This window comes from Phyllobates terribilis, unplaced genomic scaffold, assembly GCF_046119375.1.
Source record: "Phyllobates terribilis strain yellow unplaced genomic scaffold, ASM4611937v1 Scaffold_40__1_contigs__length_11209783, whole genome shotgun sequence".
In the NCBI taxonomy this organism is placed as follows: Eukaryota; Metazoa; Chordata; class Amphibia; order Anura; family Dendrobatidae; genus Phyllobates; species Phyllobates terribilis.
In genome coordinates, this window is record NW_027362800.1 from 6,825,244 (window position 1) to 6,838,747 (window position 13,504).

Consider the following 13,504-nt stretch of genomic DNA (forward strand, 5'->3'; position numbering starts at 1 on the left):
TGAAAGAAGTCAGTGTTCCAGCAGAGGTAGACAACGTTTCAGAAAAGGCATTGTAGCAAACCAAAAAAGAAATTTTAAGCGCAGCAGAGTAACCAGCTCACATACCTGTTAGCTCAGGTGAGTTTAAAAGGCTGCTGTTGATAACAAGGGCATTTGCTAAATAGATGGTGTGTGTGCAACAATATACTGAAAGGTCAATTATATTGTGCAGCTTATCTCACCACCTGTAGTTATTTAGGTGAAAGCTCCAAAATGCTTGCCTAATATGTCTGTTTATCCAATAGGAAGTATAGAGGGAGAGCTAGATAGATAGCATTGCATTACATTACATTACATGGCAATGCAATGCACAGTTGCTGAAGTTGAACCAAAATGAGCTTGTCATCTGGCTTCTGCAACTTTTAACATGAAAAATCCAATGAGGAGAAGAAAAGCAAAGCCAAAGAGTCCATCCCAAAATCCGACAAACAAGCAAAATGAACAAAAAGCATTGAATTCAATTCTTTCTGATTTTAGAAACTGCATTAAAGAAGGGGTGCACCGGTCCTGGAGATACTGCAATACCAGGTCAATGCGTGGAGTGGACAGAGCAAGCTCTTTTTCCATCTCCCTGTTCTAAAAATCCATTTAATATATGGTCCCCAGATAGGGGACGTATCAGATATTAAACTGATAAGAACAGATACTACACTTGATCTTAGCCAAAAGGCCGAGAAGCGATAACCAGAATTGGTTTCCGACTACGGTGCCACCCAAGGATTCTGAAAAGTCCATTTGTGGAGATGGCCACCTGGACTCCCGTTAAGAAGACATGCTGTCAACCTCTAGATCCCTCACATGCCTGCACTTTTCGGCTTGCTGCTGCTGCAATCCACGCGTTTTAGATCTGCATAACTCCACCTCTTTTAGCACAGTACCCTCAACCCCCGGCTGTTCCCACCCGCCTCAACACCGTTGGAAGGGAGGAGAACCAATTAAGGCGGGGGGGGGGGGGGTGGAACGAGCAGCTGTCTACCCTTAGCAGGAGGGTTGCTGATTAATTACCTCTCCTGCTGCTGCTGCTGCTGGCTGTCCAGCAGCAGACTGAAGGTGGCTGCTGCTGTGCGCAGGTATATAAAGGCTCAGAGCCTATTATGACACGCGCAGCCAGCGTTCCATTGCCACATTCCGTCTACTGCAGGCGGGATACCTGGATGGCTGAATGTCACTGAGAAGCTCACAGAGACCGCCATAAGCAACAGTTTAAAAGAATGCCACAGACTAATCAACCAAACTTTTTGGGTTGGTTTCTCTTTTATAGTCTGCAGGCATTAAATGAAAGAAGTCAGTGTTCCAGCAGAGGGAGACAACGTTTCAGAAAAGGCATTGTAGCAAACCAAAAAAGAAATTTTAAGCGCAGCAGAGTAACCAGCTCACATACCTGTTAGCTCAGGTGAGTTTAAAAGGCTGCTGTTGATAACAAGGGCATTTGCTAAATAGATGGTGTGTGTGCAACAATATACTGAAAGGTCAATTATATTGTGCAGCTTATCTCACCACCTGTAGTTATTTAGGTGAAAGCTCCAAAATGCTTGCCTAATATGTCTGTTTATCCAAAAGGAAGTATAGAGTGAGAGCTAGATAGATAGCATTGCATTACATTACATTACATGGCAATGCAATGCACAGTTGCTGAAGTTGAACCAAAATGAGCTTGTCATCTGGCTTCTGCAACTTTTAACATGAAAAATCCAATGAGGAGAAGAAAAGCAAAGCCAAAGAGTCCATCCCAAAATCCGACAAACAAGCAAAATGAACAAAAAGCATTGAATTCAATTCTTTCTGATTTTAGAAACTGCATTAAAGAAGGGGTGCACCGGTCCTGGAGATACTGCAATACCAGGTCAATGCGTGGAGTGGACAGAGCAAGCTCTTTTTCCATCTCCCTGTTCTAAAAATCCATTTAATATATGGTCCCCAGATAGGGGACGTATCAGATATTAAACTGATAAGAACAGATACTACACTTGATCTTAGCCAAAAGGCCGAGAAGCGATAACCAGAATTGGTTTCCGACTACGGTGCCACCCAAGGATTCTGAAAAGTCCATTTGTGGAGATGGCCACCTGGACTCCCGTTAAGAAGACATGCTGTCAACCTCTAGATCCCTCACATGCCTGCACTTTTCGGCTTGCTGCTGCTGCAATCCACGCGTTTTAGATCTGCATAACTCCACCTCTTTTAGCACAGTACCCTCAACCCCCGGCTGTTCCCACCCGCCTCAACACCGTTGGAAGGGAGGAGAACCAATTAAGGCGGGGGGGGGGGGGGGGGTGGAACGAGCAGCTGTCTACCCTTAGCAGGAGGGTTGCTGATTAATTACCTCTCCTGCTGCTGCTGCTGCTGGCTGTCCAGCAGCAGACTGAAGGTGGCTGCTGCTGTGCGCAGGTATATAAAGGCTCAGAGCCTATTATGACACGCGCAGCCAGCGTTCCATTGCCACATTCCGTCTACTGCAGGCGGGATACCTGGATGGCTGAATGTCACTGAGAAGCTCACAGAGACTGCCATAAGCAACAGTTTAAAAGAATGCCACAGACTAATCAACCAAACTTTTTGGGTTGGTTTCTCTTTTATAGTCTGCAGGCATTAAATGAAAGAAGTCAGTGTTCCAGCAGAGGGAGACAACGTTTCAGAAAAGGCATTTTAGCAAACCAAAAAAGAAATTTTAAGCGCAGCAGAGTAACCAGCTCACATACCTGTTAGCTCAGGTGAGTTTAAAAGGCTGCTGTTGATAACAAGGGCATTTGCTAAATAGATGGTGTGTGTGCAACAATATACTGAAAGGTCAATTATATTGTGCAGCTTATCTCACCACCTGTAGTTATTTAGGTGAAAGCTCCAAAATGCTTGCCTAATATGTCTGTTTATCCAAAAGGAAGTATAGAGGGAGAGCTAGATAGATAGCATTGCATTACATTACATTACATGGCAATGCAATGCACAGTTGCTGAAGTTGAACCAAAATGAGCTTGTCATCTGGCTTCTGCAACTTTTAACATGAAAAATCCAATGAGGAGAAGAAAAGCAAAGCCAAAGAGTCCATCCCAAAATCCGACAAACAAGCAAAATGAACAAAAAGCATTGAATTCAATTCTTTCTGATTTTAGAAACTGCATTAAAGAAGGGGTGCACCGGTCCTGGAGATACTGCAATACCAGGTCAATGCGTGGAGTGGACAGAGCAAGCTCTTTTTCCATCTCCCTGTTCTAAAAATCCATTTAATATATGGTCCCCAGATAGGGGACGTATCAGATATTAAACTGATAAGAACAGATACTACACTTGATCTTAGCCAAAAGGCCGAGAAGCGATAACCAGAATTGGTTTCCGACTACGGTGCCACCCAAGGATTCTGAAAAGTCCATTTGTGGAGATGGCCACCTGGACTCCCGTTAAGAAGACATGCTGTCAACCTCTAGATCCCTCACATGCCTGCACTTTTCGGCTTGCTGCTGCTGCAATCCACGCGTTTTAGATCTGCATAACTCCACCTCTTTTAGCACAGTACCCTCAACCCCCGGCTGTTCCCACCCGCCTCAACACCGTTGGAAGGGAGGAGAACCAATTAAGGCGGGGGGGGGGGTGGAACGAGCAGCTGTCTACCCTTAGCAGGAGGGTTGCTGATTAATTACCTCTCCTGCTGCTGCTGCTGGCTGTCCAGCAGCAGACTGAAGGTGGCTGCTGCTGTGCGCAGGTATATAAAGGCTCAGAGCCTATTATGACACGCGCAGCCAGCGTTCCATTGCCACATTCCGTCTACTGCAGGCGGGATACCTGGATGGCTGAATGTCACTGAGAAGCTCACAGAGACCGCCATAAGCAACAGTTTAAAAGAATGCCACAGACTAATCAACCAAACTTTTTGGGTTGGTTTCTCTTTTATAGTCTGCAGGCATTAAATGAAAGAAGTCAGTGTTCCAGCAGAGGGAGACAACGTTTCAGAAAAGGCATTGTAGCAAACCAAAAAAGAAATTTTAAGCGCAGCAGAGTAACCAGCTCACATACCTGTTAGCTCAGGTGAGTTTAAAAGGCTGCTGTTGATAACAAGGGCATTTGCTAAATAGATGGTGTGTGTGCAACAATATACTGAAAGGTCAATTATATTGTGCAGCTTATCTCACCACCTATAGTTATTTAGGTGAAAGCTCCAAAATGCTTGCCTAATATGTCTGTTTATCCAAAAGGAAGTATAGAGGGAGAGCTAGATAGATAGCATTGCATTACATTACATTACATGGCAATGCAATGCACAGTTGCTGAAGTTGAACCAAAATGAGCTTGTCATCTGGCTTCTGCAACTTTTAACATGAAAAATCCAATGAGGAGAAGAAAAGCAAAGCCAAAGAGTCCATCCCAAAATCCGACAAACAAGCAAAATGAACAAAAAGCATTGAATTCAATTCTTTCTGATTTTAGAAACTGCATTAAAGAAGGGGTGCACCGGTCCTGGAGATACTGCAATACCAGGTCAATGCGTGGAGTGGACAGAGCAAGCTCTTTTTCCATCTCCCTGTTCTAAAAATCCATTTAATATATGGTCCCCAGATAGGGGACGTATCAGATATTAAACTGATAAGAACAGATACTACACTTGATCTTAGCCAAAAGGCCGAGAAGCGATAACCAGAATTGGTTTCCGACTACGGTGCCACCCAAGGATTCTGAAAAGTCCATTTGTGGAGATGGCCACCTGGACTCCCGTTAAGAAGACATGCTGTCAACCTCTAGATCCCTCACATGCCTGCACTTTTCGGCTTGCTGCTGCTGCAATCCACGCGTTTTAGATCTGCATAACTCCACCTCTTTTAGCACAGTACCCTCAACCCCCGGGTGTTCCCACCTGCCTCAACACCGTTGGAAGGGAGGAGAACCAATTAAGGTGGGGGGGGGGGTGGAACGAGCAGCTGTCTACCCTTAGCAGGAGGGTTGCTGATTAATTACCTCTCCTGCTGCTGCTGCTGCTGGCTGTCCAGCAGCAGACTGAAGGTGGCTGCTGCTGTGCGCAGGTATATAAAGGCTCAGAGCCTATTATGACACGCGCAGCCAGCGTTCCATTGCCACATTCCGTCTACTGCAGGCGGGATACCTGGATGGCTGAATGTCACTGAGAAGCTCACAGAGACCGCCATAAGCAACAGTTTAAAAGAATGCCACAGACTAATCAACCAAACTTTTTGGGTTGGTTTCTCTTTTATAGTCTGCAGGCATTAAATGAAAGAAGTCAGTGTTCCAGCAGAGGGAGACAACGTTTCAGAAAAGGCATTGTAGCAAACCAAAAAAGAAATTTTAAGCGCAGCAGAGTAACCAGCTCACATACCTGTTAGCTCAGGTGAGTTTAAAAGGCTGCTGTTGATAACAAGGGCATTTGCTAAATAGATGGTGTGTGTGCAACAATATACTGAAAGGTCAATTATATTGTGCAGCTTATCTCACCACCTGTAGTTATTTAGGTGAAAGCTCCAAAATGCTTGCCTAATATGTCTGTTTATCCAAAAGGAAGTATAGAGGGAGAGCTAGATAGATAGCATTGCATTACATTACATTACATGGCAATGCAATGCACAGTTGCTGAAGTTGAACCAAAATGAGCTTGTCATCTGGCTTCTGCAACTTTTAACATGAAAAATCCAATGAGGAGAAGAAAAGCAAAGCCAAAGAGTCCATCCCAAAATCCGACAAACAAGCAAAATGAACAAAAAGCATTGAATTCAATTCTTTCTGATTTTAGAAACTGCATTAAAGAAGGGGTGCACCGGTCCTGGAGATACTGCAATACCAGGTCAATGCGTGGAGTGGACAGAGCAAGCTCTTTTTCCATCTCCCTGTTCTAAAAATCCATTTAATATATGGTCCCCAGATAGGGGACGTATCAGATATTAAACTGATAAGAACAGATACTACACTTGATCTTAGCCAAAAGGCCGAGAAGCGATAACCAGAATTGGTTTCCGACTACGGTGCCACCCAAGGATTCTGAAAAGTCCATTTGTGGAGATGGCCACCTGGACTCCCGTTAAGAAGACATGCTGTCAACCTCTAGATCCCTCACATGCCTGCACTTTTCGGCTTGCTGCTGCTGCAATCCACGCGTTTTAGATCTGCATAACTCCACCTCTTTTAGCACAGTACCCTCAACCCCCGGCTGTTCCCACCCGCCTCAACACCGTTGGAAGGGAGGAGAACCAATTAAGGCGGGGGGGGGGGGGGTGGAACGAGCAGCTGTCTACCCTTAGCAGGAGGGTTGCTGATTAATTACCTCTCCTGCTGCTGCTGCTGCTGGCTGTCCAGCAGCAGACTGAAGGTGGCTGCTGCTGTGCGCAGGTATATAAAGGCTCAGAGCCTATTATGACACGCGCAGCCAGCGTTCCATTGCCACATTCCGTCTACTGCAGGCGGGATACCTGGATGGCTGAATGTCACTGAGAAGCTCACAGAGACCGCCATAAGCAACAGTTTAAAAGAATGCCACAGACTAATCAACCAAACTTTTTGGGCTGGTTTCTCTTTTATAGTCTGCAGGCATTAAATGAAAGAAGTCAGTGTTCCAGCAGAGGGAGACAACGTTTCAGAAAAGGCATTGTAGCAAACCAAAAAAGAAATTTTAAGCGCAGCAGAGTAACCAGCTCACATACCTGTTAGCTCAGGTGAGTTTAAAAGGCTGCTGTTGATAACAAGGGCATTTGCTAAATAGATGGTGTGTGTGCAACAATATACTGAAAGGTCAATTATATTGTGCAGCTTATCTCACCACCTGTAGTTATTTAGGTGAAAGCTCCAAAATGCTTGCCTAATATGTCTGTTTATCCAAAAGGAAGTATAGAGGGAGAGCTAGATAGATAGCATTGCATTACATTACATTACATGGCAATGCAATGCACAGTTGCTGAAGTTTAACCAAAATGAACTTGTCATCTGGCTTCTGCAACTCTTAACATGAAAAATCCAATGAGGAGAAGAAAAGCAAAGCCAAAGAGTCCATCCCAAAATCCGACAAACAAGCAAAATGAACAAAAAGCATTGAATTCAATTCTTTCTGATTTTAGAAACTGCATTAAAGAAGGGGTGCACCGGTCCTGGAGATACTGCAATACCAGGTCAATGCGTGGAGTGGACAGAGCAAGCTCTTTTTCCATCTCCCTGTTCTAAAAATCCATTTAATATATGGTCCCCAGATAGGGGACGTATCAGATATTAAACTGATAAGAACAGATACTACACTTGATCTTAGCCAAAAGGCCGAGAAGCGATAACCAGAATTGGTTTCCGACTACGGTGCCACCCAAGGATTCTGAAAAGTCCATTTGTGGAGATGGCCACCTGGACTCCCGTTAAGAAGACATGCTGTCAACCTCTAGCTCCCTCACATGCCTGCACTTTTCGGCTTGCTGCTGCTGCAATCCACGCGTTTTAGATCTGCATAACTCCACCTCTTTTAGCACAGTACCCTCAACCCCCGGCTGTTCCCACCCGCCTCAACACCGTTGGAAGGGAGGAGAACCAATTAAGGCGGGGGGGGGTGGAACGAGCAGCTGTCTACCCTTAGCAGGAGGGTTGCTGATTAATTACCTCTCCTGCTGCTGCTGCTGCTGGCTGTCCAGCAGCAGACTGAAGGTGGCTGCTGCTGTGCGCAGGTATATAAAGGCTCAGAGCCTATTATGACACGCGCAGCCAGCGTTCCATTGCCACATTCCGTCTACTGCAGGCGGGATACCTGGATGGCTGAATGTCACTGAGAAGCTCACAGAGACTGCCATAAGCAACAGTTTAAAAGAATGCCACAGACTAATCAACCAAACTTTTTGGGTTGGTTTCTCTTTTATAGTCTGCAGGCATTAAATGAAAGAAGTCAGTGTTCCAGCAGAGGGAGACAACGTTTCAGAAAAGGCATTTTAGCAAACCAAAAAAGAAATTTTAAGCGCAGCAGAGTAACCAGCTCACATACCTGTTAGCTCAGGTGAGTTTAAAAGGCTGCTGTTGATAACAAGGGCATTTGCTAAATAGATGGTGTGTGTGCAACAATATACTGAAAGGTCAATTATATTGTGCAGCTTATCTCACCACCTGTAGTTATTTAGGTGAAAGCTCCAAAAAGCTTGCCTAATATGTCTGTTTATCCAAAAGGAAGTATAGAGGGAGAGCTAGATAGATAGCATTGCATTACATTACATTACATGGCAATGCAATGCACAGTTGCTGAAGTTGAACCAAAATGAGCTTGTCATCTGGCTTCTGCAACTTTTAACATGAAAAATCCAATGAGGAGAAGAAAAGCAAAGCCAAAGAGTCCATCCCAAAATCCGACAAACAAGCAAAATGAACAAAAAGCATTGAATTCAATTCTTTCTGATTTTAGAAACTGCATTAAAGAAGGGGTGCACCGGTCCTGGAGATACTGCAATACCAGGTCAATGCGTGGAGTGGACAGAGCAAGCTCTTTTTCCATCTCCCTGTTCTAAAAATCCATTTAATATATGGTCCCCAGATAGGGGACGTATCAGATATTAAACTGATAAGAACAGATACTACACTTGATCTTAGCCAAAAGGCCGAGAAGCGATAACCAGAATTGGTTTCCGACTACGGTGCCACCCAAGGATTCTGAAAAGTCCATTTGTGGAGATGGCCACCTGGACTCCCGTTAAGAAGACATGCTGTCAACCTCTAGATCCCTCACATGCCTGCACTTTTCGGCTTGCTGCTGCTGCAATCCACGCGTTTTAGATCTGCATAACTCCACCTCTTTTAGCACAGTACCCTCAACCCCCGGCTGTTCCCACCCGCCTCAACACCGTTGGAAGGGAGGAGAACCAATTAAGGCGGGGGGTGGGGGTGGAACGAGCAGCTGTCTACCCTTAGCAGGAGGGTTGCTGATTAATTACCTCTCCTGCTGCTGCTGCTGCTGGCTGTCCAGCAGCAGACTGAAGGTGGCTGCTGCTGTGCGCAGGTATATAAAGGCTCAGAGCCTATTATGACACGCGCAGCCAGCGTTCCATTGCCACATTCCGTCTACTGCAGGCGGGATACCTGGATGGCTGAATGTCACTGAGAAGCTCACAGAGACCGCCATAAGCAACAGTTTAAAAGAATGCCACAGACTAATCAACCAAACTTTTTGGTTTGGTTTCTCTTTTATAGTCTGCAGGCATTAAATGAAAGAAGTCAGTGTTCCAGCAGAGGGAGACAACGTTTCAGAAAAGGCATTGTAGCAAACCAAAAAATAAATTTTAAGCGCAGCAGAGTAACCAGCTCACATACCTGTTAGCTCAGGTGAGTTTAAAAGGCTGCTGTTGACAACAAGGGCATTTGCTAAATAGATGGTGTGTGTGCAACAATATACTGAAAGGTCAATTATATTGTGCAGCTTATCTCACCACCTGTAGTTATTTAGGTGAAAGCTCCAAAATGCTTGCCTAATATGTCTGTTTATCCAAAAGGAAGTATAGAGGGAGAGCTAGATAGATAGCATTGCATTACATTACATTACATGGCAATGCAATGCACAGTTGCTGAAGTTGAACCAAAATGAGCTTGTCATCTGGCTTCTGCAACTTTTAACATGAAAAATCCAATGAGGAGAAGAAAAGCAAAGCCAAAGAGTCCATCCCAAAATCCGACAAACAATCAAAATGAACAAAAAGCATTGAATTCAATTCTTTCTGATTTTAGAAACTGCATTAAAGAAGGGGTGCACCGGTCCTGGAGATACTGCAATACCAGGTCAATGCGTGGAGTGGACAGAGCAAGCTCTTTTTCCATCTCCCTGTTCTAAAAATCCATTTAATATATGGTCCCCAGATAGGGGACGTATCAGATATTAAACTGATAAGAACAGATACTACACTTGATCTTAGCCAAAAGGCCGAGAAGCGATAACCAGAATTGGTTTCCGACTACGGTGCCACCCAAGGATTCTGAAAAGTCCATTTGTGGAGATGGCCACCTGGACTCCCGTTAAGAAGACATGCTGTCAACCTCTAGATCCCTCACATGCCTGCACTTTTCGGCTTGCTGCTGCTGCAATCCACGCGTTTTAGATCTGCATAACTCCACCTCTTTTAGCACAGTACCCTCAACCCCCGGCTGTTCCCACCCGCCTCAACACCGTTGGAAGGGAGGAGAACCAATTAAGGCGGGGGGGGGGGGGTGGAACGAGCAGCTGTCTACCCTTAGCAGGAGGGTTGCTGATTAATTACCTCTCCTGCTGCTGCTGCTGCTGGCTGTCCAGCAGCAGACTGAAGGTGGCTGCTGCTGTGCGCAGGTATATAAAGGCTCAGAGCCTATTATGACACGCGCAGCCAGCGTTCCATTGCCACATTCCGTCTACTGCAGGCGGGATACCTGGATGGCTGAATGTCACTGAGAAGCTCACAGAGACCGCCATAAGCAACAGTTTAAAAGAATGCCACAGACTAATCAACCAAACTTTTTGGGTTGGTTTCTCTTTTATAGTCTGCAGGCATTAAATGAAAGAAGTCAGTGTTCCAGCAGAGGGAGACAACGTTTCAGAAAAGGCATTGTAGCAAACCAAAAAAGAAATTTTAAGCGCAGCAGAGTAACCAGCTCACATACCTGTTAGCTCAGGTGAGTTTAAAAGGCTGCTGTTGATAACAAGGGCATTTGCTAAATAGATGGTGTGTGTGCAACAATATACTGAAAGGTCAATTATATTGTGCAGCTTATCTCACCACCTGTAGTTATTTAGGTGAAAGCTCCAAAATGCTTGCCTAATATGTCTGTTTATCCAAAAGGAAGTATAGAGGGAGAGCTAGATAGATAGCATTGCATTACATTACATGGCAATGCAATGCACAGTTGCTGAAGTTGAACCAAAATGAGCTTGTCATCTGGCTTCTGCAACTTTTAACATGAAAAATCCAATGAGGAGAAGAAAAGCAAAGCCAAAGAGTCCATCCCAAAATCCGACAAACAAGCAAAATGAACAAAAAGCATTGAATTCAATTCTTTCTGATTTTAGAAACTGCATTAAAGAAGGGGTGCACCGGTCCTGGAGATACTGCAATACCAGGTCAATGCGTGGAGTGGACAGAGCAAGCTCTTTTTCCATCTCCCTGTTCTAAAAATCCATTTAATATATGGTCCCCAGATAGGGGACGTATCAGATATTAAACTGATAAGAACAGATACTACACTTGATCTTAGCCAAAAGGCCGAGAAGCGATAACCAGAATTGGTTTCCGACTACGGTGCCACCCAAGGATTCTGAAAAGTCCATTTGTGGAGATGGCCACCTGGACTCCCGTTAAGAAGACATGCTGTCAACCTCTAGATCCCTCACATGCCTGCACTTTTCGGCTTGCTGCTGCTGCAATCCACGCGTTTTAGATCTGCATAACTCCACCTCTTTTAGCACAGTACCCTCAACCCCCGGCTGTTCCCACCCTCCTCAACACCGTTGGAAGGGAGGAGAACCAATTAAGGCGGGGGGGGGGGGGTGGAACGAGCAGCTGTCTACCCTTAGCAGGAGGGTTGCTGATTAATTACCTCTCCTGCTGCTGCTGCTGCTGGCTGTCCAGCAGCAGACTGAAGGTGGCTGCTGCTGTGCGCAGGTATATAAAGGCTCAGAGCCTATTATGACACGCGCAGCCAGCGTTCCATTGCCACATTCCGTCTACTGCAGGCGGGATACCTGGATGGCTGAATGTCACTGAGAAGCTCACAGAGACCGCCATAAGCAACAGTTTAAAAGAATGCCACAGACTAATCAACCAAACTTTTTGGGTTGGTTTCTCTTTTATAGTCTGCAGGCATTAAATGAAAGAAGTCAGTGTTCCAGCAGAGGGAGACAACGTTTCAGAAAAGGCATTGTAGCAAACCAAAAAAGAAATTTTAAGCGCAGCAGAGTAACCAGCTCACATACCTGTTAGCTCAGGTGAGTTTAAAAGGCTGCTGTTGATAACAAGGGCATTTGCTAAATAGATGGTGTGTGTGCAACAATATACTGAAAGGTCAATTATATTGTGCAGCTTATCTCACCACCTGTAGTTATTTAGGTGAAAGCTCCAAAATGCTTGCCTAATATGTCTGTTTATCCAAAAGGAAGTATAGAGGGAGAGCTAGATAAATAGCATTGCATTACATTACATTACATGGCAATGCAATGCACAGTTGCTGAAGTTGAACCAAAATGAGCTTGTCATCTGGCTTCTGCAACTTTTAACATGAAAAATCCAATGAGGAGAAGAAAAGCAAAGCCAAAGAGTCCATCCCAAAATCCGACAAACAAGCAAAATGAACAAAAAGCATTGAATTCAATTCTTTCTGATTTTAGAAACTGCATTAAAGAAGGGGTGCACCGGTCCTGGAGATACTGCAATACCAGGTCAATGCGTGGAGTGGACAGAGCAAGCTCTTTTTCCATCTCCCTGTTCTAAAAATCCATTTAATATATGGTCCCCAGATAGGGGACGTATCAGATATTAAACTGATAAGAACAGATACTACACTTGATCTTAGCCAAAAGGCCGAGAAGCGATAACCAGAATTGGTTTCCGACTACGGTGCCACCCAAGGATTCTGAAAAGTCCATTTGTGGAGATGGCCACCTGGACTCCCGTTAAGAAGACATGCTGTCAACCTCTAGATCCCTCACATGCTTGCACTTTTCGGCTTGCTGCTGCTGCAATCCACGCGTTTTAGATCTGCATAACTCCACCTCTTTTAGCACAGTACCCTCAACCCCCGGCTGTTCCCACCCGCCTCAACACCGTTGGAAGGGAGGAGAACCAATTAAGGCGGGGGGGGGGGTGGAACGAGCAGCTGTCTACCCTTAGCAGGAGGGTTGCTGATTAATTACCTCTCCTGCTGCTGCTGCTGCTGGCTGTCCAGCAGCAGACTGAAGGTGGCTGCTGCTGTGCGCAGGTATATAAAGGCTCAGAGCCTATTATGACACGCGCAGCCAGCGTTCCATTGCCACATTCCGTCTACTGCAGGCGGGATACCTGGATGGCTGAATGTCACTGAGAAGCTCACAGAGACCGCCATAAGCAACAGTTTAAAAGAATGCCACAGACTAATCAACCAAACTTTTTGGGTTGGTTTCTCTTTTATAGTCTGCAGGCATTAAATGAAAGAAGTCAGTGTTCCAGCAGAGGGAGACAACGTTTCAGAAAAGGCATTGTAGCAAACCAAAAAAGAAATTTTAAGCGCAGCAGAGTAACCAGCTCACATACCTGTTAGCTCAGGTGAGTTTAAAAGGCTGCTGTTGATAGCAAGGGCATTTGCTAAATAGATGGTGTGTGTGCAACAATATACTGAAAGGTCAATTATATTGTGCAGCTTATCTCACCACCTGTAGTTATTTAGGTGAAAGCTCCAAAATGCTTGCCTAATATGTCTGTTTATCCAAAAGGAAGTATAGAGGGAGAGCTAGATAAATAGCATTGCATTACATTACATTACATGGCAATGCAATGCACAGTTGCTGAAGTTGAACCAAAATGAG

At 45.0% G+C, this 13,504-nt stretch overlaps 10 non-coding genes across 10 annotated transcripts; all 10 read right to left on the reverse strand.

Moving 5' to 3' along the window:
- Nucleotides 1–530: 530 nt before the first annotated feature.
- LOC141188804 (U2 spliceosomal RNA) lies at nt 531–721 on the reverse strand. Its single transcript, XR_012262884.1, has one exon. It is a non-coding gene; the product is annotated as a U2 spliceosomal RNA (small nuclear RNA).
- Nucleotides 722–1,845: 1,124 nt separating this feature from the next.
- Nucleotides 1,846–2,036, reverse strand: LOC141188805 (U2 spliceosomal RNA). Its single transcript, XR_012262885.1, has one exon. It is a non-coding gene; the product is annotated as a U2 spliceosomal RNA (small nuclear RNA).
- A 1,127-nt stretch (nt 2,037–3,163) lies between these two features.
- LOC141188806 (U2 spliceosomal RNA) lies at nt 3,164–3,354 on the reverse strand. Its single transcript, XR_012262886.1, has one exon. It is a non-coding gene; the product is annotated as a U2 spliceosomal RNA (small nuclear RNA).
- Nucleotides 3,355–4,472: 1,118 nt separating this feature from the next.
- LOC141188808 (U2 spliceosomal RNA) lies at nt 4,473–4,663 on the reverse strand. Its single transcript, XR_012262888.1, has one exon. It is a non-coding gene; the product is annotated as a U2 spliceosomal RNA (small nuclear RNA).
- A 1,121-nt stretch (nt 4,664–5,784) lies between these two features.
- On the reverse strand, nt 5,785–5,975 carry LOC141188809 (U2 spliceosomal RNA). The gene has a single exon (XR_012262889.1). It is a non-coding gene; the product is annotated as a U2 spliceosomal RNA (small nuclear RNA).
- Nucleotides 5,976–7,099: 1,124 nt separating this feature from the next.
- On the reverse strand, nt 7,100–7,290 carry LOC141188810 (U2 spliceosomal RNA). The gene has a single exon (XR_012262890.1). It is a non-coding gene; the product is annotated as a U2 spliceosomal RNA (small nuclear RNA).
- A 1,119-nt stretch (nt 7,291–8,409) lies between these two features.
- Nucleotides 8,410–8,600, reverse strand: LOC141188811 (U2 spliceosomal RNA). Its single transcript, XR_012262891.1, has one exon. It is a non-coding gene; the product is annotated as a U2 spliceosomal RNA (small nuclear RNA).
- A 1,122-nt stretch (nt 8,601–9,722) lies between these two features.
- On the reverse strand, nt 9,723–9,913 carry LOC141188812 (U2 spliceosomal RNA). Its single transcript, XR_012262892.1, has one exon. It is a non-coding gene; the product is annotated as a U2 spliceosomal RNA (small nuclear RNA).
- Nucleotides 9,914–11,031: 1,118 nt separating this feature from the next.
- Nucleotides 11,032–11,222, reverse strand: LOC141188813 (U2 spliceosomal RNA). The gene has a single exon (XR_012262893.1). It is a non-coding gene; the product is annotated as a U2 spliceosomal RNA (small nuclear RNA).
- A 1,123-nt stretch (nt 11,223–12,345) lies between these two features.
- Nucleotides 12,346–12,536, reverse strand: LOC141188814 (U2 spliceosomal RNA). Its single transcript, XR_012262894.1, has one exon. It is a non-coding gene; the product is annotated as a U2 spliceosomal RNA (small nuclear RNA).
- Between the last annotated feature and the right edge of the window lie 968 nt (nt 12,537–13,504).